Below are 26,203 nucleotides of genomic sequence, written 5' to 3'. Positions count from 1 at the left end.
AAGCCAAGTTGGCAAGGGAGGAGTGGTCCGAAAGACAGTGCTTGGGGGTGACTGCGTGGCTCATTCAGTTAAGCATCCTACTTCGCCTCAGGTCATGATCTCACGGTTTGTGGGTTTTAGCCCAGCGCCGGGCTCTGTGCTAATGGCTCACAGCCTGGAGCCTGCTTCAGATTCTGTGTCTCCCTCTCTCTGCCCCTCCCCTGCTCACGCTCTGTGTGTGTGTTTGTGTGTGTGTGTCTCAAAAATAAGGAAAGGAAGAAAGAAAGAAAGAAAGAAAGAAAGAAAGAAAGAAAGAAAGAAAGAAAAGGTTGCACTTGCACTAATGACATTGGAGGTGATGCTAAGATCTAGGGCAGATGACGAATCACAGGAGTTCCCGGAGACCAGAAGATTAAAGACCCTACGTCAACGTGCTACTTGAGTATGTTTGATACGTAGGATTTGTTTTCTTTGCCTTTCTCTTTAGTAACTTGGAAAATATGCATCCTGTTTTTATCTCAAGTAGTTCTTATTTCGGGGTCTAAAAAACTACATCCTGGAACATATCCTTCTCCAGCTATCTTTATTCACAATGAAATTATATCCCCCTGGGGAACAATGAGGAAATTGTATGTTTTTCCATAATTTGGCCTCTTAGTTTTTATTGACGTATGACAACACCTTACGCCTAAATTATTATAATTCGATCACTATCCCTTTTCAAGAGGCGCTTTGTACCCTTCCATTGTGTTGTATCACCATCTATAAAACAATTACCTAGAATTCATCTTTTGTGTGTTTCTTTCAACGGTCACGGTTGTGTCTTTCGGATTCTCGAGTTCTATATTCTAATTCATTCCGCCATCAATCAAAGCAAGTCTAGTAACTTTGATGTCATTTCCTTTTTCTTGCTGTTAGGTGTTACGGAGAAGAATTCCAAAGCACTTTAAGTTTTGTTCCCATGTGCTCAACAGGCTTTTCTGCCCAAATATCTTTCGGATTTTTTTTTCTTGATTTTTCAGAAGTTCTCTAGGCTATGTGTATGTTTTGGTCAAGTTCAATAATTTTGCTTGATACTTTGTGAGTCTTTGGGTGTCCAGACTCAGGTTCTTTCCTGCCCAGAAAGATTTTTAGAAATTTGGTACTAATTTCTGGATGTCTACAATAAATAATACTAATTCATTAAGAGTCATTTTCAAACTAACATTGGGGTGGCTGGGTGGCTCAATCGGCTGAGTGTCCAACTCTTGGTTTCGGCTCGGGTCACAATCTCACAGTTTGTGAGTTCAAGCCCTCCATCAGGCTCTACACTGAAAGCGTGGAGCCTGCTTGGGATTCTCTTTCTCTCTCTCTCACTCTCTCTGCCCCTCCCCTGTTTGCTCGCTCGCTCTCTCTCTCTCAAAATAAAAAAATAAAGTTAAAAAAACCTTTAAAAATAACATTAAAGGTTATTGCCACAGGGCACCTGGGTAGCTCAGTCAGTTAAGCATCTGACTTCAGCTCAGGTCATAATCTCACAGTTTGTGAGTTCAAGCCCCACGTCAGGCTCCGTGATGACAGCTTGGAGCCTGGAGCCTACTTCTGATTCTGTCTCCCTATCTCTCTGCTCCTCCCCTGTTGATGTTCTGTCTCTCTCTGTCTCTCTTAAAAATAAATAAACATTAAAAAAATTTTTTAATAATAATATTAACATGAATAATGGTTATGTTCGTGGCTTTCCCCGGCCCCACCTCACCCTAAAAGCAGAACATGGGGCATGGGCTTGAGGTTTCAATAGTTTAGTCGGAATATAATCCCAGAAAGCAGAAGCGAAGGGACAGAGAAAGAGACAGACAAAAAGGAAAAAGCCAATACAGCGTGTGAAATTGAGCTGGTAACTCCTGGGAGCCACTCATATCAATCCCGCCAGAGACCATCTAAGGAAGCATCCAAAACACACCCGCAGCTAAAAGACAAGAATCTGGGTCGTGTACATACAACCTCAGTACTCGCTGCATTTCCAGGCTGCGGCTGGCAGGAGGCAAACAAATTCTCGCTGCTCGGGGTAAAGGACACGGCAGGTCCTTGGGTGGAAGGAAAGCCACGGACATACCCGGGGACTGTGCACCGGGGCCACACCCAAAGCGAGGGGAATTGTGCAGGACACTGATGGCATCCGTTACCACCTAGCCTGGGCTCATCCTATGTGCCAGGCAGTAGTCAAACCACCGTGCACGAATTAACTCATTTACAGCTTACGATAACTTTGTGAGGCAGGTGGAGAAAAATGTTTTTTTCAAGTAGCCTTTATACCCAACTTGTCTGATTTGTGATCCTTTTCTCCAAAACAAAAACAAACAAACAAACAAAATACTAGGACCTCCTCAGTCTCCCAGAAGTTTCTTTGGCTTCCCAACCCTGCCTACAATATTGGATGTCTACAATCCTCAGGCGATCCTCAGGACCACCTGAAATATTCTTTATCATCACCTATCGTTCCTTTTGCCCCTGTTTTTCTGTCAAACCCAAACAACAAAGCTGCCACCTCACGGTCAACCTCCTCAACTGGGTTATTGACTAAACGTCGCAGGAGAACATCAGTCAAACACTCTCATGGCCGGATTTCGGGTGCAGCTGGGCGTTCAGCTTGGGCCAGTAAGCCATTTCTCTATCCTTGAGCAACTCCGTCTTCTCTCTTAACAATCTAAAAAAATGTTTGCACTTGTCTCAGGTCCTCTACTAAAACTGAACTTTCCACTTGAAGAAGAGAAACGTGCCGCCCATTTCCGCAAGATAGCTGAGGGCATCAACCTCAACCGCCTGTCCCCATTGACAAAGCCACTCTACACATTCTAGACAGTGGTCAAGACAGTGGCAAGCCCCTCCTCCTCCATGGTCAGACAGTGGCAAGCCCCTCCTCCTCATCAAAGCCACACCCCCCCACCTACTCTTGATTGTGTCTCCTCTGTCTCGTCTGATCTCCTTCATTCATTATTTCCTTCCATCCAAATCTCCAACCTCCTTCTCCTTCCTCCATTGCTATAAATACACTCAGTTTTCTCCCATGCTTCTAACAATCGGTTTCTCCAAACCAAGTCTGCCTTGAGATGCCATCCTAACCCTCTCCTTCTCCTATCGGCCGGTTTTTTGGAAGAATAATTTACACTTGAACATACTTCAGATCTGGCCACTGAAACTGCTTTCAATAAATATTTCTTACAGGGGCGCCTGGGTGGCTCAGTCGGTTGAGCGTCTGACTTTGGCTCAGGTCATGATCTCGTGGCTTGTGAGTTCGAGCCCTGCATCAGGGTCTGTGCTAACAGCTCGGAGCCTGGAGCCTGCTTCGGATTCTGTGTTCCTCTCTCTCTGCCCCTCCCCAACTCATTCTCTCTCTCAAGAATAAATAAACATTAAAAAAATAAATAATAATAAATATTTCTTACACAGTTAGATCTCGAAAACTCTCTTCTCTCTTGACTTCAGTGACATCAAACTCTTTTCGATTTCCCCTGACATCATTGACATCATCATTGACATGTGACATCATCACATCTCAGAATCTTTTGCTGATTCCTTCCTTGTCCAACTTCTAAATATTGAAGGGCCCGAACTTGATCCTCAGCCCTCTCCTCTTGTAGATAACCATCGACTTTTCTACCAAGATAATCCACACGCCTAGAAGCTCAACAGAACCCAAACACAAGAAACAAGAAGAAAAACAATACCAAGCACATCATAACCAAGTTCCCCAATACCAGTGATAAAGAAAACAATATCTTAAAAGCACTTTTTTTTAAAGCATGTTATATACACAGGAACAAAGACGAGGACCCGGGAGCATGGATCTCGATCTCTATGCAGCAGCCAAAACACTCTTTTTAAACATAAACCCAAGCTCCAATGGTTTTCCATCATTCTTAGAATAATATCTAAGTATGTAATATTTCAAGAATATTAGGTACTACATTCTGGTCCCTGCCTACTTCCAGCCTTTATGTCTTATTATTATTATTATTTGTTATTATTATTATTATTATTATTTTGCCCTATCCCTGTTCTAGCCACAATGGCCTTCATACACTCAACCTCATCCTCATAAGCCCCTCAGTTTATTATTTAATTTATTACTATTATTAATATTTTTACTTTAGAGACAGCGCATGTTGGGGAGAGCGACAGAGAGAGAGAGAGAGAGAGAGCATCTCAAGCAGGCTCCACACTCAGCATGAAGCCTGACGCCAGGCTAGATCTCACAGCCCTGGGATCATGACCTGAGCAGGAAACAAGAGTCAGATGCCCAATTGGCTAAGCCACCCAGGTGCCCAGTCAGACGCCCAACTGGCTGAGCCACCCAGGTTCTTCAGATATTTTCTTGGTTTGGTCATCATTGGAGGTACCCAACTTTGTTCATTCCAATAAGCAAGGGATACATGGACACATACCCAATGAATGTCCATTAAATCCAATATAAATGTCACTATCAAAAGGCTAAGTTCCCAAAGACTCTCATTAGACTGGTCGTGATTTCTCCCTTTTCCTGCTTCCTCCCCCAAAAAGATAATCTTGGGGAGCCTCGGGAGCTCAGATGGTTAAGTGTACCAGTCTTGATTTTTGGCTCGGGTCATGATCTCATGGGTCAGCCCTGCATCAGCTCTACACCAATGGTGTGGAGCCTGCTTGGGATTCTCTTTCTCTCCCTGCCCCTCCCCTGCTCATGCTCTTCCTCTCTCTCTCTCTCTCAAAATAAATAAATAAAATTAAGAAAAAAAAAGATAATATTCTTGAGCCCACGCCCCTCCTTTTAAGAGTAAGTGTGGCTGTGGTCACCATAACAACATAGCTACCAGTCCTCACTGAGTCCACCAACATTTTTATTCCCCTTGAAACTGAACGGATCTTTGGCCTCCAATGAAAGCTTTTGGACTGATTTTGTAATTTTATGAACCATTTGGATGTCAGCCTAAAGGGAATTTAAGCTTTTCCTTTTTCTGAATATTTTAAAACATATTTTGCACGGAGTGGACTGGCTGCCACCCCGTGACTCTGTGGTTTCTCCACCATAGCTAAGAGCTGGATGGCTCGGTAGGGCCGTGTGGTTGACTCGCCACGCACATGTCTCAGGCAGCATTTTCAAAATCGGTGGTGATAACCTAAGAATTACGAGAAATTCAAGTCGGCCGGTGACACGAGCAAAATTGAAAATGGAAAACGGTTTTCTATCTTTATAATGAATATGCATTATGACATGCTAGCTGAGAAGTATCTGCTGAATTCAAAGCATAGATATAACACTAAAACTACTGACTTTGTACGATAAACACATTACAATTTATTTTCTAAATGAATGTGCTCATGGTTTTATACTACTTGCTAGCCTTTCCCCCTTTGGTGAAGTATGAAAAATCGCCTTCATAAATATCCACAAGACACACAAGAAAGCCGTTCTCTTCTATAACAGCACGTTTTTTAAAAAGCAAAATCATATTATCCACGTTCTTTACCAGACGGCTCTAAATGATTTTTCCAGCTTCCAAAGTCCAATCCAAAAACTCAAATCTATTCTCAAAAGATTAAATCTGCTATTAATGATGCTATTTTTGAAGGACAGACCACAGACTGAAGTTCACGAAGAGGTTCTGTAATTGTCAGGGCAGTAAAAATTGTTTTTTTAAATACGTGAACAATAACTGGAAACCAGCTGTGTCTGATATTTTAATTATTTTTTAATTAATTTATTTATTGAGAGAGAGAGAGAACATGAGCAGGGGAGGGGCAGAGAGAAAGGGAGAGACAGAATCCTAAGCAAGTTCTGTGCTGTCAGTGCACAGCCCAATGTGGGGCTCGATCCTACAACCCTGAGATCATGACCAGAGCCAAAACCAAAGTCAGACGCTTAACTGACTGAGCCACCCAGGTGTCCATGATATTTTAATATATTGGCTTTTAAAGTCTTCACCTAAAAACAGCTCCACAATATGTCACACTTTGTGTCATCGCATCTTACAGTAAACTCTTCCAGGCCAGAACCCTGGAAGTGACCAATAAATGTGTGTGACACAGAGTCGTTGTATTAATTATGGGGAAATAAAACAGAAGGAATATTCCCTCCTGGTGATTCTGGAGAGTTCTGCATTTTTAGAAAGCATGTATGGAATCTGTGAGGGACATTGAGTTGGAGGAACAGATTTTATTTTTAAGGCAGAACAATGAGGTGTCTTTTCAGAAAATATCTATTCTTCTGGTTCCTACTTCGAATACTAACCTCATACTCAACATTCTGAAATTGAGGGTCAGTAAAAATGACTCAGCGGGCTGCCTCACCTGCTTGTCCACGGGTCTCTGAGGCCAGTGAACGTTTCCGGGTCTCAATTTCTTTCTCTGAAAGTAAGGAATAATAACACCCAGATTGTAGGGTTGTCGACATTTCAAAGGAGATCATGGATAAATGGAAGAAATGGTGAACATTTCGTGGCCTCTACAACACAGACCCAGCAGCTGTGTGGACACGAGCCTTCAAGAATCACCACCACATCCACATTGGGATCGCCTCCAGCGTTCAGGACTCAGACCATGGGCTTCTGGTCTCCGCTGGTTCTTCTCACTTCTCACAACAAACATGTTGCACCAGCCACAACGCTCTTTCCCCACAGACACACCAGCACACTAATCCCTGCTGGGAACTCCTGGCAGCCGCAGCCCCTGCTGATCTAGGAATGCTATGGACCGATCGTCATCCATTTATGATGCCATGTCACTGACAGAGTGACCCAGGGCTCAGAACACAGCTGCCCATGCTGGCTCTCACCAGATCCGGGAAATGTGGGCCATCCTCATTCTCCAGTAAGCCATCACTGAGCACAAGGCCCAACAAGACAAGAAAGTCCTCTCCGTGTGCAGAATGGCTTGGCAAGTACAGGGAGAACGAACCTAGATGTGATCTAGGGTTTGCCAAGTCTGATTAATGTTATATCAAGCCCAAACTCAGCCCTGGTGGCTCAACAGAACAGCTTTGTTCCTTGACCGTTCTCAAAATGGCGGTCATGAGTTCATTGACTTCCCTGCGAGGGCCCTTTAAGAAACTTTTCCAAAAATAACCAAAGTAAGCAGGGCATCCAGAAACCTGCAGGCTCTTTGCCCTCTGGCCTTCCCCGGAGACATTCTCGAATGCCTCTAGTGTTGCCTTATGCCCCCCATGGGCAGAGTTATTTATTGTGCTCCACACTCAACCAGAGATTCAATTAAAAATCAGGAGTTGGCAGCAACAACTTGTTTTCTTGTCAGACACGTTGTAAATTGTAGAAAAACTATTTTGGTGCAATTTACAACTTTGGAAATAAAAACACAGTTGTGTAGCAATTTGTCTGCTGTAGCACTAGGAAGTCTGAAAGCCTGGGCTCCTGGTCAGAGCTGGAAAGTGGCCAATAAAGAGAACGTGTTTGAGGGTAAAATGCACGCAGAAGTGACCACCAACAGCTAGGTGTGGATGGAACAGCACATTCCACGTCCTCTGGGTGCTGTGTAAGAACAAAATGGGCAATATATTAACAATATTTAGTCCCGTGCCTGGCGCATTGTATTTTAACAGGAGCAGTGGGGGTTGGGGGGACAATGAAATAATACAAGTCATTATCATAGATAGTAGTCATAATAATGGTAAATCCTGAACTGGGGTCAAGAAAATCTAGGTGCCAGTCATAGCTCTGCCACAAATAATCTGCCCAGTCCCTCTTCCCAGAGCCCAGGAAGGATCGATAAGAACACTGGAAAAGGAGATGACGCAAACAAGTGGAGAATGACTAGGAATTACCAGGAATCTAGTAATTCCTTGAAGTAGCCAGAGGTAAGCAGACACTAAGGGAAAGATCTCAGATCTCAAGATCTGACAATGGAGCAAAAGGTGGTCAAACGGTCTAGTTATTGGTCCCTTCCAAAGTTTCCTTCAGATCGGGAATGAGCAGGGAAGTTCTGAAAGAGAAGGTGTTAGGTTTCCTGATATTAAATACATGAATGTTACAGAACCTGACACTGAAGTTACATGCTAACTGGACAGAAATAGGCAGACAAATGAAATCAAATGGAAAATCCAGAAATAAATCCAAATACATTTGGTGATATATGTTAAAAGTGGCACTGTCGATCAACGAGGGAAGAAAGACAGATTATGAGATAAGTCATACTGGAAAAAATGGATAGCCACCTGGGAAGAAGAAATAAACTTAGGTCTCCAACTCATGCTTGATTGCAAAAGGAACTTACAGGTGGGTAAATATTTGAAATATGTGAAATGAATCCATAAAAGTATTAAAAGATTTTACTTCATGCATAGTTTATTATGTATTTTATATATGTTTTTTACACATGAGACTTTTTTCTTAGAATGAACAGGGCCTTCCTAAAAATGTTATGTGAGGGGTACATGGGTGGCTCGGTCAATTAAGCGTCCAACTTTGGCTCACGTCATGATCTCATGATTCACGAGTTCAAGCCCTGCATCAGGCTCTCTGCTGTCAGCACAGAGCCCACTTTGGAGTCTCTGTCCCCCTCTGTCTCTGCCCCTCTCCCATGCTCTATCTCAAACATAAATAAACATTAAAAATATATATGAGGTAAAACTCAGAAGGCATTAAAAATTATTAATAAACTTAACTACAAAAAATTAGAAAAGTTTGTGTGACCACGTGTCCAAACAAAACAAAACAAAAACATAGGAAGCCAAAAGAAAAGTGTCAAACTATGGGGCACCTGGGTGGCTCAGGCAGTTGAGCCTCCGACTTTGGCTCAGGTCATGATCTCGCGGTCCGTGAGTTCAAGCCCCACATCGGGCTCTGTGCTGACGGCTGGGAGCTTGGAGCCTGCTTCAGATTCTGTGTCTCCCTCTCTCTCTGCAACCCCACCCCCACCCCCACTCACGTTCCGTCTCTTTCTCTGTCAAAAATAAATAAACATTTAAAAACAATTTTTAAAGAAAAATGTCAAACTAGAAAATACACATTTGCAGGTCACATCACAAAAAGCTAACTTCCCCAATATATAACAAGTTCTGGCAAATCAATTTTTAAAAACTTGGTAAATACATAGACAGACTGTTCACAGAATTCAAAATAATGATATTCTAGAAACTTCTTTGACATCGGCCACAGCAACTTCTTTCTAGGTATGTCTCCTACGGCAAGGGGGAAAAAAGCAAAAATAAACTATTGGGAATACATCAGAATAAAAGCTTCTGCAGACTGAAGGAAATAATCAACAAACCAAAAGGCAACCTACAGAATGGGAGAAGATTATATTTGCAAATAACATATCAAATAAAGGGTTAGTATCCAAAACGTATAAAGAACTTATACAACTCAACACCCCAAAAAACAAATAATCCACATACAAAAGAATGAAATCTTGCCATTTGCAATGATATGGATGGAGCTAGAGAGGATAATGCTTGTGAAATAATCAGTCAGAGAAAGACAAATACCGTGTGATTTCCATTCAAATGTGGAATTTAAGGAACAAAACAAATAACAAAGGGGAAAAAAATAAGAGAGAGCGAGAAATCAAGAAACGGACTCTTGACCACAGAGAACACATTGATGGTCACCAGAGGGGAGGTGGGTGGCAGGATGGGTCAAAGAGGTGATGGGGGGGCGCCTGGGTGGCTCAGTCGGTTAAGCGGCTGACTTCGGCTCAGGTCATGATCTCGCGGTCCGTGGGTTCGAGCCCCGCGTCGGGCTCTGTGCTGACAGCTCAGAGCCTGGAGCCTGTTTCGGATTCTGTCTCCCTCTCTCCGCCCCTCCCCCATTCATGCTCTGTCTCTCTCTGTCTCAAAAATAAATAAACATTAAAAAAAATTTTTTTAAATAAATAAAATAAAAAAAAAGAGGTGATGGGGATTAAGGACTGCAACTTTCGAGATGAGCGCCGGGTGATGTACGGAAGTGGTGAATCGCTATATTGCACCCCTGAAACTAACATAACCCTGTATGCTAACTACACTGGAATTAAAACAAAATCTTTATAAAAACCAAAGCACAGATGCTCTGAAGCATGCCAAAAGCAGCTTAACCTGGCTTATACTAGGAGAACTAAAATTCTGTCACCTCTCAACTTGGCCATGAAAAAAGAAAGGGAAGACTTTGAAGAAAGGTGGTTAAGTAATAAAATCAAGGATATATAGTGAAGTAATAAAAATAATAATGGTATATAAAAGGTAACCATTTCTAGGGAAACACACATTCATATGCTTGTAAATTCGTAAAATATCTCTGAAACTATTGACGGGAAAATGATGCTCACAGCTGTCTCTCCGAAGCAGAAATGCATGGCCGCGGGGCCAAGAAGAAAGCCCTACTTTCCATTTTGTGGGTTGTTGTGTTTTTTTTTTTTAATATACTTTGGGATATTTTATGTGCATAGATCGTCTGCTTACAAAATTCCGTAAAATAATACGTGAATCCGGGAGAGGGAGCTGAAAACAAAACATTCCACCAACCCTGCCCCACCTGGTCTCAAGCCAATTCCTTTTAATCCTTCAAACGGCTTGTGTGTCTGTGCGTTTGCACATGCTGTTCCTTTACCCTGGAACGCTCTTCTCCCCACCCTTACCGTCATCCCTGCACCTCGTTACCCCCTATTCGTCCTTCAGCTCTTAGATCCTATGTCAGGGTTGTTTTTTTTTTTTGGAATCCTTCTCAACCTCTGGTCAATGAGGTGATAAGTCTCTAGAGCACACTGTATTTACCCACCACACTGCTTCCTTATTCCTTTCGCTGCTGTTTCCATCTAGACTCTAAGCTCCCTGAGGATAGGAAGCCTTCCTGACTCTGTACCTGGTCCTGAGTACCTTTTTTGTTTTGTGTTGTTTTTTGATAGAGAGAGAGAGCAAGCAGGGGAGGGGCAGAGAGAGAGGGGGGAGACAGAGGATTTGAAGCAGTAATCGCACTGACGGCAGCAAGCCCTTTGCAGGGCTCGAACTCATGAGCCACAAGATCGTGACCTGAGCCAACGTTGGATGCTCAACGAGTTGAGCCACCCAGGCGCCCGTGGTCCTGAGTACCTCATAGGATAGACACTCTAGCAACGTTATAGATGAAGAAGTAAGCAAAGAGGGCCATACACCCCACCTCGGCTCTTACGATTTGGTGGCAGATCGTGAACTGGAGACCTTCATCTCTCGGCACAACGTTCTTCTCTTTCCCCTGCATGACTTTCGTTACCGGAGTATTCTTTAAATAACCCAAGCCCAGGGCACCTGGGTGGCTCAGTTGGTGAAGCATCCGACTCTTGATTTCGGCTCAGGTCAGGTTCATGGGTTCGAGCCCCGCGTCTGGCTCTGCACTGATGGTGCGGAGCCTGCTTGGGATTCTCTCTCCCTCTCTCTCAAAATAAATTTTAAAACATTAAATAATCCAAGCACAAGATCTTTATCGCCCATCACCACCATGGCTACGAGGCGTGCCTTGGGACTTGTGCCCGTCTTCCTTGTCCTGTTTCTCCAGGCCTCTCTGTCACTTCAAACCATGGCCCGAAACTTCCCAGCTCCCCACCCACTTTCCTCACAGGTTTGTGCATGACAATTACACGTCATTATCGGGCTCTGGGCGTTCAAAGCTCAAAGCAGCGTCATACAAATGGAAAGAGCCTGCAGCCCGAATTAGTAGGCCTTCTAATTACGTGGCCAGCTTTCATTCTTGCTGGCCGGGCGACCCTATGACCTCGCTAAGCCCCGGTGGCTTTACCTGTCTTACAAGACCGTTAAGAGATCAAATATATGAAAATGTTCCATACATTTCAGGACGTAATCTTTATTGTGAACATTTACGCCTTTACGGAAAACCCCATTATTACTGAGGGCCAAAACAGGCTAGCCTCTAATCTGAGTGCTTACGTTGACATTTTTTTTTTCCTTTTCTAGAAGAGTCACTTTCCCAAAGTAGGAAGGTGCTCTAAAAGGGGCCATGGGGATGGAAACTCTTTCCTACCTCTTTCCCCTGTCCTTCCAAATAAGAAAACTTGCAGGATAATGTTCTTTTCTTCTTAAAATCACTTTCTTGGCTCATAACTAAAAGCGTCTTAGTGCAATTAAGTCAGAAGACATAAAAGGGCCACAGATCAAGGAGGCTGTTGGCTTAATTACCTTCAAAGCTGTTCCACAAGGGGTCAAAGCTGACAACTGGGTTCATTAGGCAATATTTGGAGAAAGCGTGAAGCATTCGTAAAACCAAACAAACAAATAAATGACTATTAGGGTATAGGGTACCAGTAGAACTGGCTTTTCTGTCTCCTGTGCCATTGCTGAACTGGCTGTGTGATTTGGGGAAGTCCCACGCCCTCTCTGAATCTCGGGATTCTCACTCACAGGGGTGCTACGAGGTTAAACAAGGTAAGGAAGGTGAAAGATCTTTGGTAGCCAGCTGCCTGTGAGTAGAAATTACTGTACCCTACCTTGGCATATCCCAAACTGGGGTTCCGCACGGCTCTGCTAGATGAGGGCTGCGAAGAAAGTGTCTGGGCCACATGAGTCAGAGAAGTCAGAATTTTTCAAAAAAGTCTCAACGCTACAGGTCTCCCCCAGCGTCTTGAATAGTCTTTAACACGCACTGTGACTCCCAAAACCCAAGTGAGGGATAGATGTTGCAACGTTTCCCAGTACGTTCCAAAGAAGGCCAGTTCAGGAAGCATTGATCTCAACCAAATTGCATATGGAAGCCAAGACCCGAGTGTCTCCGTTTCCTGGTATGGCAGCTCAACAGAGAGGCAAATGTCGTAAGCCTTACGGTCATCGTGTTGGTTATTTGCGGTGTCACCACCACCACCGCACCTCGCCCTTGCTTCTTCACACCTCCTCCTCCTACCATCTCAACCTGATCCATTCTCCACCTCCCTAGCCCCATCTATACCACACGGGTCTGTCTCCTATGCCCTGCATCATCCAGACTCCCTTGCCTTCCGGCTTCCAGTTGGGTCCAGCCAATGGAAAATACCGCAGGAGACTGGAGAGTAAAAGCAGAGAAAGGTTGGGGTATTTCTTCCCCAATCCTTCCCCCCTGTGGGTGTCATAGTTCTGGAAGGGGCAACATCCTTCTGTGACAGCTCCTCAACCTAGGATCCATGGGTCCCCCAGCTAAGGAGACATAAATAGAATTCCAAGGGTCTGTGATCTCAGAAGGGGAAAACATTTACACCACTGTTTTCATTAACTTCTAACTGAAATTCAGCATTTCCTACGGTTATGGGTGTGGGCAGCCAACTTTAGCAATATTCGCGAGTAATACTGCTCAGGAATATTGGTGCGGTGACTCTGTCAGCGGACCCAAATTAAATATATTTCTGGAGTTTATTACAGTTGTTGCAAATATCTTCAAATATTGTTAAAACTCAACACTACCTTCAGTTTAAGGCATCATTAAATCTGCCCCTTAATTTATTTAACACGTTAGTAAGGAGGTTTAACATGACTATATGACAAATCTGGTTATTAAAATATTTTGACAACTTTATTTTACTAGAATCTGTTTTCTTCATAATTCTATTAGCTTTATTCCAAGAAGGGACTCATGAGTTTCACCAAGCTGAGTTGGCACAACAACAACAAAAAATGTTTAGAGACCCCTGCCTAAAGGATAGGAATAGGCATTTCTCCAAATGTCCAATAAGCATGCACACACACACACACACACACACACACACATATACACATACACACACATAAACACACACCTTAACATCATTAGTTATTAGGGAAAAACAAATTAAAACCACAGGAGAAACCACGTCATGATCAGTAGGAGACTATAGTCAAAAAGCCAGTTAATAAGAAGCGTTAGCAGGGATGTGAAGAAATTAGAATCTCTTACATTGCCAGTGGGAACGTACAATAGTTCAGCTGTTTTAGAACAGTTCGGCAGTCGCTCAAAAGGTGAAACACAGAGTTACCACATGATCCAGAAATTCTGTTCTTAGTTACCCGCCCAAGAGAAGCAAACACATATGTCCCCACAGACTCTCGTACGCAAGCGTGCGTCACAGCATTATCCCTAATGGCCAATGGCATATTATTTGGCGATAAAAAGGCACGAGGCTCTGACACGTGTTACAACACGGATGAAACTTGAAAATGTTCTACGGAGCGAGAGAAGCCGGGCATCACATGTTGCGTGATAACGCTTACGGTGGGTCCTCATCAGAGGCTGCATGTTTGCGAATTTACTTACTTGTAACCCCCAAATCCATACTCACAGTGCATTTGTAGTCATCCACAGACATGCACAGAGTGGCGAAAACCTAGAGCTGTCTGTCCGACGTGCGTATTCCCAGGCGAGCTCTACCATATTGTGTCGTGCACATACCACAAACAAGCGTCCCTTCCGCAGCCTGGTGAGTGCCTCATTTTCGCATTTCCGTGCTTCTTTTTGTTGATTTTGCTGCTGCAAGTGTCCCCCCAAGGACAGTGCTCAAGTGATGTCCAGTCTTCCTAAGTGCAAGAAGGCAGCGAAACAGCCTGTGTGCCAGATCCGCTGAGTTGCGGTGCTGTTGGCCTTGAGTTAAATGGTAACAGGTCAACAATCGATGTCGAATATGGCGTCTTTAAACAGCGGTACACACCGAACAAGACTGTGTATTTGATCTGTTGATGACAATGGCAGGACCAGAGACGCCTCTATTTCCTGCAAGAGAGCAATGACTGGGTTGTATTCACTAATTCAAGGTTTACTGGAGGCTTATAGAACATACCTCTTGGGAACAATGAAGATCGACATTATGTACGTGGATGTCCAGTACAGGCAAAATGACAGACGCGGAAAGCAGCTTAGTGATCGCTAAGCGTTAAGCGAAGGGGGGGCTGGGGAGAAGTGGGGAGTGACCGTTGGTTGATGGGAACAATGTCCTTTTGGGGGGTGATGTGAAATTGGTGCAGCTCTGTGACTCCATTACGAGCCACCGAATTGCATCCTTTAAACAGGAGGATTGTGTGTATAAAACGTGAATTGTATCTCCATAAAGTTGTAAGAACGAGAAAGGAAAAGACCCCCGCCTTGGAGCGAGCCCCTGTGGGGCAGCCCCTCCCCCACAGCTCCATGGATCCAGCTCCAGTGACATCATTTTTCCTCTTCATCCCAAAGGGGGTAGTGGCTTCCCACTCTTGTTAGTCCCTGTGTGATCAACCGTCTTTGCAGGTTTGCTTAACTCTGTCTATACCCGTTGAGATTGTCCCTTCTCCCCGGATTCTCTTCATCCAACCTCTTGCGAGTAGGATTCTGCTGCCTGCTGGACCCTGAGTGCCCGGTCATGGCTGCCTCTTGTACCACCATCTTCTTGCCGGGCTGTGAGCACCTGCGAAGTAATGAAATTGGGCGGGACCCTGGAAATGACGACGTTCTGGATTGCAGTGCCCCAGGATCTCAGTGAGGACTCTGGTTGCAAGACTGATTCTCCTTATCTGAAGCACAAAGGGGGAAGTGATTGAAGAAATAAGGGGAAAATCAGGGGATCCAAGGGAAGGCTTAGAAGGTCAAGAGCCAGAGGCATGGGCTTTGACTCCTTCCGAGTGATAGCAGCAGGAAGGAGAATATGACAAGTCAAATGGACATCTCCGGTTTTATTTTTTTCTAATTTACCATATATAGTGCTTTCCATTACAAAAAAAAAAAAAAAAAGTTTTACTAGAAAAAAAAGGAAAAAGAATCACCAACCCAAACCCAATACTGAGCATGCATTTTCATGAACTTCCTTTCTGCGTATTTCTTCGTAATAATAAACCCATCTATTTCCATTTCAACAGTTCTGCCCACCAGCCAGGGGCTTGTGTGACTTCCTCAGGCCAAGGAAGTTCACAGTGGGAGGAAAGACAGCCTAGATCCAAGTGCTGGGAGCTTTCTCCAGGCTCTGGACATCTGCCCCCATCTTCTCTAAGGTAGCTCCGCCCCCAAGATACAGGTTTTCACCAGCTCATCCAAGTCCTATCTGCCCGGGAGGGCGCCCGCGGAGCTCTGGCGTGCAAATACACTTTCGACTTTCTCAGGCTTTCTCTCCTTCTGAAGTGAAATCAGGATCCCACTGTTCTGCAGGGGGGCGGCCTTGACTGTATTACGTTCCATGCCCCAAATCTAAACTTTTCTCTGTTTGGCCCGGACAACAGTCCAGTTGTTTCGGATTAGGTAGCTTGCATTATCTGATAGTAAGTTTATTTTATAAGAATAACCACGAAATCCAGGGGGTCTGTCTTCACACCTTTTACTCACGTCAAGACACTAGCTTTTACAGTAGCTGTGCGTGAAGCCAAAGCTTAATCCATTATTTCCATGTGGTCAGTTTCTCCGTGGTTATGTTTGCTGCTTCTCCTGTATGTTTTCTGATAAAATCTAAACCTTTTGCAAGGTGTTACGAAGGCAGAAGGGGTTGTCTCTGCCTACATGGTCTCCTCCAGCAAAAGCAAGCAAGCACCAGAGGGTGGGGAGAGAGAGAGAGAGAGAGAGAGAGAGAGGATGATCAAGACAGAGACTGACAGAAAGAGACAGAAAAAAAAAAGGAGGGAGAAAAAAGAGAAAGAAGACAAAAATGTATCTATTAAAAGCACCTCAGGTTGGGGCGCCTGGGTGGCGCAGTTGGTTAAGCGTCCGACTTCAGCCAGGTCACGCTCTCGCGGTCCGGGAGTTCGAGCCCCGCGTCGGGCTCTGGGCTGATGGCTCAGAGCCTAGAGCCTGTTTCCGATTCTGTGTCTCCCTCTCTCTCTGCCCCTCCCCTGTTCATGCTCTGTCTCTCTCTGTCCCCAAAATAAATAAACGTTGAAAAAAAAATTTTTTTTTAAAAGCACCTCGGGGAGGGGGGCACTTGAGTGGCTCAGTCGATTGAGCATCTAGATGACTCTTGATTTTGGCTCAAGTCATGATCTCATGGTTCATGAGATCGAGCCCGCTGTCCAGCTTCACGCTGAACACAGAGCCTGTTTGAGATTCTTTCTCCCTCTGCCCCTCTCCCTCATTCGCACTCTCTCTCTCTCTTTAAAAATAAATAAATAAGCTTTAAAAAATAAAATACAATTAAACCGCTGGGGCAGCTACCAAAGGTCACTGCCTTGGGCTACTGATGCTCTAGTGTGCAGATTAAAATATCAGGACTCCTTATTAAAATACCTAAAATCAGGGTTCAGAGGGATATCTGTATGCCCATGTTCGTAACAGCAATATTCTTCAGCCTTAAAAACGAAGGCAATTCTGATACCTGCTCCAACATGGATGAACTTGGAGGATATTACGCTGAGTGCAATTAGCCAGTCACAAAAAGATAACTACTCTACGATCCCTTGATGTGAGGTAGCTAGCTAGAATAAAGTCATAGAGACAGAGAGGAGCTCCTGGTTGCCAGAGGCTGGGGGTGGGGGGGGGGGGGTTGGGGGAGGCCTGGGGCAAAAGTGTCCGATGGGGACCGAGTTTCAGTTTGACAAGATGAAAGAGGTCTAGAGGCAGGTGGTGGTGATGGTTGTACAACAGTGTGGCTGTGCTTAACGTCACTGAACTACACGCTTAAACGTGTTAATATGGTATATATCTCGTCACAATGAAAAGATAATTTTTATTTTTTTATTTAAAAAAATATTTGTAACGCTTATTTATTATTGTGAGATAAAGCACGAGCAGGGGAGGGGCAGAGAGAGAGGGAGACACAGAATCCGAAGCAGGCTCCGAGCTGTCCACGCGGAGCCCGACGCAGGGCTCGAACTCATGAACCGTGAGATCACGACCTGAGAGGAAGTCGGACGCCCAACCGGCTGAGCCACCCAGGGGCCCCTAAAAAAAAATTTTTTTTTAAAGAAGTTCAATCAAAATCAGCTTTGCAAAAAGTAGCCTGATGCCTTGACCTAAGCTATCTGGATCCAGCTTCCAGTTCAGTCCAGCATTTTCTACCAGTCTTCGTTTCTCCCTTGGGGAAATCAGAGGGAATAAAAAAATAAAATAAAAACCACTTTCCCGATCCCCTTCCTGCCCTTCTTTATTAAACACAGGGTCCCCGAGTTCTTGGTTTTAAGAGCCTTTAGAAGTCTTCTCCTGAGAGCCCTGTAGGCCATGACTTTCCAACAGCACAGCTGCATAGGATTTGATAGCGTGAAGGAAGGTTCCAAGTTTTCGGTCTAGAACCCTAAGCAAAACTTGCAAAACCGACGTCAGATTCTGTTCGCGGTGTCCCGAGAAGGTCACCGTGATGCAGAAAAGATGAGCTGCCGGGAGCTCAGTTTTCACCTGGCCTTTTAAACAAAGGAACAAAAAGCTACAGATAATTTGGGCAAGGCTGTGCTGACCCAGGGCAGACACAGCCGACCCTTCGTAAAGTCGCTTTCCTAGGTCTGTGTCTTAGAGCATGCACAGCCATTTTCTTCCTTCTCCCATCCCTGGTCATTTCTTAATTGGGAGCCTCCTATCTTTTTTATAAAAAGGGGCGCCTGGGTGGCTCAGTCGGTTGAGCGTCCGACTTCAGCTCGGGTCACCATCTCACGGTTTGTGGGTCCGAGCCCCGCGCCGGGCTCTGGGCCGACGGCTCGGAGCCTGGAGCCCGCTTCGGATTCTGTGTCTCCCTCGCTCTCTGCCCCTAACCCACGCGCACTGTCTCCGTCTCTCTCAAAAATAAATGAACATTTTTGAAATTTTTAAAACTTATAAAAAAAGAAAGAAAAGAAATAGATGAGAGCAGGGATGGCGATTTGGGAAGTCAGCAAAGAAAACTCCAGAGACCAAATCCTTACCAATTACAAAACTCAGCCCCAGCCCCGGCTTCATTCTTCAACTTATCTGCTCAACCATTCCGAAATCATCTCCATTCGAGGGGCGCCTGGGTGGCGCAGTCGGTTGGGCGTCCGACTTCAGCCAGGTCACGATCTCGCGGTCCGTGGGTTCGAGCCCCGCGTCGGGCTCTGGGCTGATGGCTCAGAGCCTGGAGCCTGTTTCCGATTCTGTGTCTCCCTCTCTCTCTGCCCCTCGCCCGTTCATGCTCTGTCTCTCTCTGTCCCAAAAATAAATAAAAACGTTGAAAAAAAAATTAAAAAAAAAATAATAAAAAAAAGAAATCATCTCCATTCGAAGGACGGAGACACGCCTCTCGCCGCCCCTGCAAGATCGTGCTGGGTGTTTCACACGTATAATTGTTGTTGTTACGCTTTTATTGATGGTATGATTGACACTTGCTTAGTGCTTACCATGTGATATAAATATATATGCACACAAGTATACATATTCATACATATTTCATAGTCGTAGAATTGGGGCTCCTGAGTGGCTCAGTCAGTTGGGCGTCCGACTTCGGCTCAGGCCGTGATCTCACGGTTCGTGAGTTCGAGCCCCGCGTCGGGCTCTGCGCCAACAGCTCGGAGCCTGGAGCCTGCTTGGGATTCTGTGTCTCCCTCTCTCTCTGCCCCTCCCCCACTGGGGCTCTGTCCCTGTCTCTCTCAAAAATAAATAAGCACTAAAAAAAAAAAAAGTTAAAAAAAAATAGTAATAGACATTAATATTATTCTCGGTTAATACCTGAGGGAACTGAGTCGCAAAGAAGCGCGGCAACTTAGACCAAACCATCCCGCTAGTAAGTGGCAGGGCTAGGATTTGAACCCAACGCCGTTTGGTTCTGGAATTCCGGCTCTAAGCCAGAGCGCCGCAAAGTAGCTGGGCTTCAGACTTTTTCATGCTGGCCTTGCAAGAAGATAAGAGGGCGTTTCCCACCAGATGACAAATCTATGTGGCTTCCTTCATTGAGAAAGTCTTGCCAGGACAAGAGAGCAATCGAGCTAACAGTGTGCTTCGTTTCCTCACTGATTCCCATTCTCATGCCAGCTCCAGATCTCCCTGGGGACCAGGAGCAACTAGTTCTAGACCCACGATAGCTGGCTGGTCACACTTTGACTGGGCCATCTGATGAACCCCCATGCCAGGCTGCCTCTCCAGCCACGTCTCATTTAAGACACTCTGCTTCTCACTTAAGACCCCACACCCCCGGGTCTTCCGTAAGACTGGGATTATTAGCCAGAGGTGTTCGAAGAAGTCAGGACGGGTCAAACACCGTCAAAGGGTACCCCCAATTACAAAGAAAATCTTAAAGAGATGGAAGGATCTCCAAGTCCCAGCCCCCCTATCCCAAGCAGCATTTGATATCCGTAAGGGATAGAAGCTTCCCCGGGAACAAATCCTTTCCGGACCGATGTACAAAAAGGCAACTTCCAAAGTGACAGCTGGAGCCTTTTGTAAGGTAGCTTAGCTTTGAACCCGCTCTGGGAGGATGCAAAATAAGCCAAGTTACGGTTACCCCCTCTCAGAAAGAGATAAAACTTTGAGGTTTGTCTTTGCTTTTATATGAGTGACCCGAAGCTATAGCCAGAGAAAAGCGCTCAATTACAAAGCACCCTTGAAATAGAATCCCGTTTCAATCAGTCAATTAGTATGGAATTTGCACTGGGAGAGGTGTCATTTCGTGTGCCACACGTGGGCAGATACAGAACTCCAAACGCATGCAACTCTTTGATGCAACTAAAACTTGGGAACCAGAGCTCCCGGGGGCCTGTAAGGTTGGGAACTGCAGCAGTTTCTCCATGGAAGCAGCAGAAGATTCCAGCAACTCATCACGAAACCTCGCAAAGAAGCGGGCATGGCCTGGAGACTCCACTCCCCGCTGAACCTCTGCTGAGAGACGGTACCGTTCCGGGGGCAGATGCGGACTCGGGGCCAACTCCTGGCTCTGTGAATCTGTGAGCAGCGCAATACTTATGCTTCCGCTTCTGTTTCTTTATCTTCGCGAGGCGATGACAGCTGCCCAATAAAGACCTTGTGAGGATTAACCGAGCGATTCACTTACGATCCGGGCACGTATCATCCCCGGTGTAGCTTCTGCACTGAAACCCTGGGATTTTTATATATATATATATAGTAAATATTAATATATTTAAATATTAATTTAATAATATTATTTTAAATATTTAAATATTTTTAAATATGTTTAAATAATATTATTTTAAATTTATAATTTAATAAAATTTACATATTTAAATATTAATAAATATAAATAAAAAATTAAATATATTTATAATAATATATATAAATATATATATAAAACCCTGGGATTTATATATAATATAAATATATATTTATATATAATATATATAATATAAATATATATTATATATAATATAATATATATATGTGTTCGATAATATATATATATTATTATATTCCAAATATCTGCTGTTTGGACATCCCCTATTCTGATCATAACAGAGCATCCCCCCTGCTCCCTTTCAGGCTCCGCTTTCTCCAAGGATATTTGGGAGGCAGAGATGCTCAGCTCACGTTCACTGTGATGTTGACTCACGCGTCCCCCGCTCTGCCCCTCCACTGGACTGGACTCCTTGCTCTCTGCCGCGGTCCACATGCATTGGTGGGGGTCATAGCCAGAGCCCCAGGCAAGACTGCATCCCCCCACCCCCGCCCCCCGCCAAGTCTATGCGTACGTTTCGCTGTGAACTCCACTGTCTGGCATCAATTTTCCTAATGCAGCGCAGTGCGTTAGAAAAGGCACGGTCACCGGGGTGGCTTAAGGAGGTAAGCATCTGACTCTTGATCTCAGCTCGTGTCACGCTCTCGTGGTTCGTAGGTTCGAGCCCCATGTCAGGTTCTGCATTACGTAGCCTGCTTGGGATTCTCTCTTTCCCACTCTCTCTCTCTCTCTGTCCCTCCCCAGACCTCAAAAATAAATAAATAAATAAATAAACTTTGAAGAAAGGCGTGGCCTTGAAAATCAGGCTTGGGTTCAAATCCTGGTTTTGAGTCTAACTATAGGCAAGTCAACTTAACCTCCTGACTTTCGGCTTCTTAGTTAACGAAAGCGGACCTTACTTCCTGTAACAAAGTAGGAGTCCCAAGTGGCAGATGCGGTCATGAATACAAAGTACTTGGGACTCTATTTAGCATAGTGTAGATGCTCACTCAATGTGAGTTTCCCTCTTTCCCTTATCTCTGTAACACCTGCCCAGTCCACAAAGCCACGATTCTCAAGCTTTTCAGAAGCATCAGAATCGCCAAGAGAACGTGTTCGAGTCTGGATTTCCGAATCCCATTCCCCCAGAGTTTCTGAGTGGATAGAACTGGGGCGAGGCCTGGGAATCTGCATTTCTAACAAGTGCTTCCCCCCCTCCCCCCCCAACCCCCATGATACTGTTTCTGCTGGTCCCAAGGCCACACCTTGGGAAACACTGCTGAAACATCGAACCCACCTGGTTTTTAAGAAGAAAAGGTAACGGGGCACCTGGGTGGCTCGGTGGGTGAAGCGTCCGACTCTTGATTTCAGTTTAGGTCACGATCCCACAATATGCGGGTTCGAGCCCCACGGCCCGCTCCTCCACGCTAATGGCGTGGAACCTGCTTGGGATCCTCTCTCTCCTTCTCTCTGTGGCCCTCCCCAGCTTGTGCTCTCTCTCTCTCTCTCCATGGAGAGTCATATTGGCCCTTGCAGGGGACAGGGAGGCTCATACCGAACAGTCACCCTAGCTTTCAAATATAATTCACTTTCACAGCAATCTCAGCTTCCTCTCTGCTCTGGGGGGACCCAACCTAAGATATAAATTATGATTAAATAAGGGAAAGATGTCAATCAGAAGAGGAAAAGAGGAGGGAACAGAGATGAAGACCAGAGGCCCAGTCAAACCTTCTCACCCCCAGACTATGGACTACGGGCCTGACAGCCCATTATTAAGTCCTTTGATATATTAATGAGCTGCTTCTTACAACTCCTCAGACCATTCTGATTCCTCAGCTTCTAGAAACTCTGATTTTAGCATCCCAATTATTCTCCTCAACAGTGTCACTGGGCAAGATAATCTTGTTCCTGTGCCCTGATGATGTATCACTAAGACTTCACTCTGGACCACTCAGAGAAGGCCAGGTGGCTTTTCCTTTAGAAACACCTGGATGATGAGGGCACCTGGATGGCTCAGTCGGCTGAGCGCCCGACTTCAGCTTGGGTCATGGTGTTACGGTTCGTGAGTTCGAGCCCTGCATCGGGCTCTGTGTTGGCAGCTCAGAACCTGGAGACTGCTTTGGATCCTCTATCCTCCTCTCTCTCTGCCCTTCCCCGGCTTGTGCTCTCTCTCTCTCAAAAATAAATAAACCTTGACAAGAAGAAGAAGAAGAAGAAGAAGAAGAAAGAAACGTCTGGATAACGACTTGCTTGCTTTTCATTCAGACCCAGACAAGCCGCGTTGGACACAATGCTCCCTTCTCTGCCAGGGATTGTGAATATCCCCGAAGAGATCCTAGAAGACTCTTCTTGACTGTCTCCAGCACTCAGATTGATTCCAGCCCCTGCTTATCTCCTGAGGATCCTTGTTTATCTATAAACCCAGGGGCCTGTAGATTTGTGGATTCCCAGAACTGAACTGAGTTCACTTCAGGAGTGGCCCCTCCTGGGAAACAGCAGGCACAGAGGGTCTGTGCGTTTGCTGGGCCCTTGGGGAGCAATTGTAGATTAAGGCAACCTGGGTGCCTAAGTGGTTCACAGAATCTTCCATCCACTTGAGTAGACCCATCGCGATTCAGGGGAAAGAGAATGGGATTTAGAATGGGTCGCTCCTGGATTTGAAGACTGCTTGCCCAATGTAAAGTGCTTCCAAGTTGTCATTCTTCCTTTTTTTTGGGGGGGGGGTTGTTTATTTACTTATTTAGAGAGAGTTCAAGTGGGCTTCTCCAAAGAAGACATCCAGATGGCCAACCGATACATGAAAAAAGGCTCAACTTCACTCATCACCAGGGAAATACAAATCAAAACCACAAGGAGATACCCCCTTACACCTGTCAGAATGGCTCACATTCACAACTCAGGCCACAGCAGATATTGGCGAGGATGCAGAAAAAAGGCATCTCTCTTGCACTGCTGGTGGGAATGCAAACTGGTGCAGCCACTCTGGAAGACAGTCTGGAGGTTCCTCAAAAACTTAAAAATCAAAAAAATAAAATTAATTAAATTAATTAAAAATAGAACTACCCTACGACCCAGCAATTGCACCAGTAAGCATTTATCCATGGGATACAGGTGTGCTGTTTCGAAGGGACAGATGCACCCCATGTTTATAGCAGCACTATTGACAACAGCCAAAGGATGGAAAGAGCCCACATGTCCATCGAAGGATGAATGGAGAAAGAAGATGTGGTCTATATATACAATGGAGTATTACTCAGTCATCAAAAAGAAGGAAATCTTGCCATTTGCAACCACGTGGATGGAACCGGAGGGGATTATGCTAAGTGAAATGAGTCAGTCAGAGAAAGACAAAAATCATACGACTTCACTCACATGAGGACTTTAGGAGATAAAACAGATGAACGTAAGGGAAGGGAAACAAAAAGAATATAAAAACGGGGGCAGGGGGGCGCCTGGGGGGCTCAGTCGGTTAAGCGTCCGACTTCGGCTCAGGTCATGATCTCACAGTCCGTGAGTTCGAGCCCCGCGTCGGGCTCTGTGCTGACAGCTCAGAGCCTGGAGCCTGTTTCAGTCTGTGTCTCCCTCTCTCTCTGACCCTCCCCCGTTCATGCTCTGTCTCTCCCTGTCTCAAAAATAAATAAAATGTTAAAAAAAAATTAAAAAAAAAAAAACAGGGAGGGGGACAAAGCAGAAGAGACTCATAAATATGGAGACCAAACTGAGGGTTACAGGAGGGGGTGTGGGAAGGGGGATGGGCTCAATGGGGGAGGGGCACTAAGGAATCTACTCCTGAAATCATTGTTGCACTAGATGCTAACTAATTTGGATGTAAATTTTTAAAAATAAAAAATAAAATTAAAAAAAAAGAGAGAGTGCATGTGCAGAAAGGCAGAGAGAGAGAGAGAGAGAGAGAGGGAGAGAGAGACTCCCAAGCAGGCTCTTCACTGCCAGCACCAAGCCCAATGTGGGGCTCCAACTCACAAACTGTGAGATCATGACCTGAAGCCAAAATCAAGAGTCAGACGCTCAAGCCAAAATCAAGAGTCAGACGCTCAACCGACTAAGCCACCCAAGCGCCCCCACGTCCTGCCATTGTTGGTTGGGATTGCTTCTTCTCGTTTGTCCTCCCACCAGATAACAAAACACCCATGTTGGTCACGACTGTTGAACCTCAGAGCCTAGCACCATGCCTAATGCAAATCAAGATCAAAAAATAGTAGTTGACTGCCTTGAATGAATGACCAAGACTGCTTCACCGACAGGCTGTGTGACCTTGGGCAGGTTTTCTTGTTCAGAATATAGAGTAAAACTATCTCCCTTAAAGGTCTACTGTGAGCATCAAAATAAAACAAGATATATATAAAAGGATCCAGTATAGAGTCCCTGGTACCTGGGGGGGTGCTCCATAAGCCCCAGTCTCCCGTTCTGCCAACTTTTTCCGCTCTCATGTTTAAGTACAATGGTGCTCGCATAGAGCCGGGAAAGACTGTCCAGGAATCCCGGAATCCATCTCAAATAAAGGCGTATGGAAGAAATGGAACAATTCATTGTTGGATGCAGTAAACTTCAACCAAGCATCAGATCAGTGTGGGAAGCCCACCCACACACCTTCTCCCAGAGGCGCCATTTTATCCACACCCCCAGCGGTGGGGAAACCACACCTGTTTTTCCCAGACACCATGCGCTGTTTCCAAGGACTGCTAAATCAAAGGCCAGGTGAAAACCACCGTCATTAAATGGTAGAAGACAAACTGCTTGGGCTGAGATTCTTCAGGGGAACACAATATTAAAATATCCCCTGAAATGTTTCCACGCCGTTAATAAAAGGAAGAAACCCCATTACCATATGTATTACCAAAGCAAACTCCTTTTAATCTATTGCTTTGTTCACCTCTGATTTTCAGCAATTCACATCTCCCTGATGAAATGCGATTTCCATAAATGCTTTCCAGAACTCAAAGAGGATAGATCTTTGAATCGTCCTAATATTATTAATAAATGCTAAGAGGGTGTCACGCAAAATTAACGGGGAAATTTAATAAATTCTTCTATTGGAGTTTCCTCTCCAGTCAGTTCCCGGGGGGGCGGGGAGCATGTTAGTGTGCGCTTTCTGTGGACAATATTGTTTAATGGAAACTTTGCAAAAATTAGAATTAGGCCTTTGGTGAACAGGGATCTTTAATTTAATTTGTTTTTACTGCCAGAACACAGGGAGTTACTCACAGAGTATTGCACCAGCAGGCAGCCCGTTAGAATTCAGTTTTGTTGCGATCACCAGGGTAATGACTTCTCCAAGGCCTGGTAC

This window comes from Prionailurus bengalensis, chromosome E1 (assembly GCF_016509475.1).
Source record: "Prionailurus bengalensis isolate Pbe53 chromosome E1, Fcat_Pben_1.1_paternal_pri, whole genome shotgun sequence".
In the NCBI taxonomy this organism is placed as follows: Eukaryota; Metazoa; Chordata; class Mammalia; order Carnivora; family Felidae; genus Prionailurus; species Prionailurus bengalensis.
Note: the sequence above shows the minus strand (reverse complement) of the source record.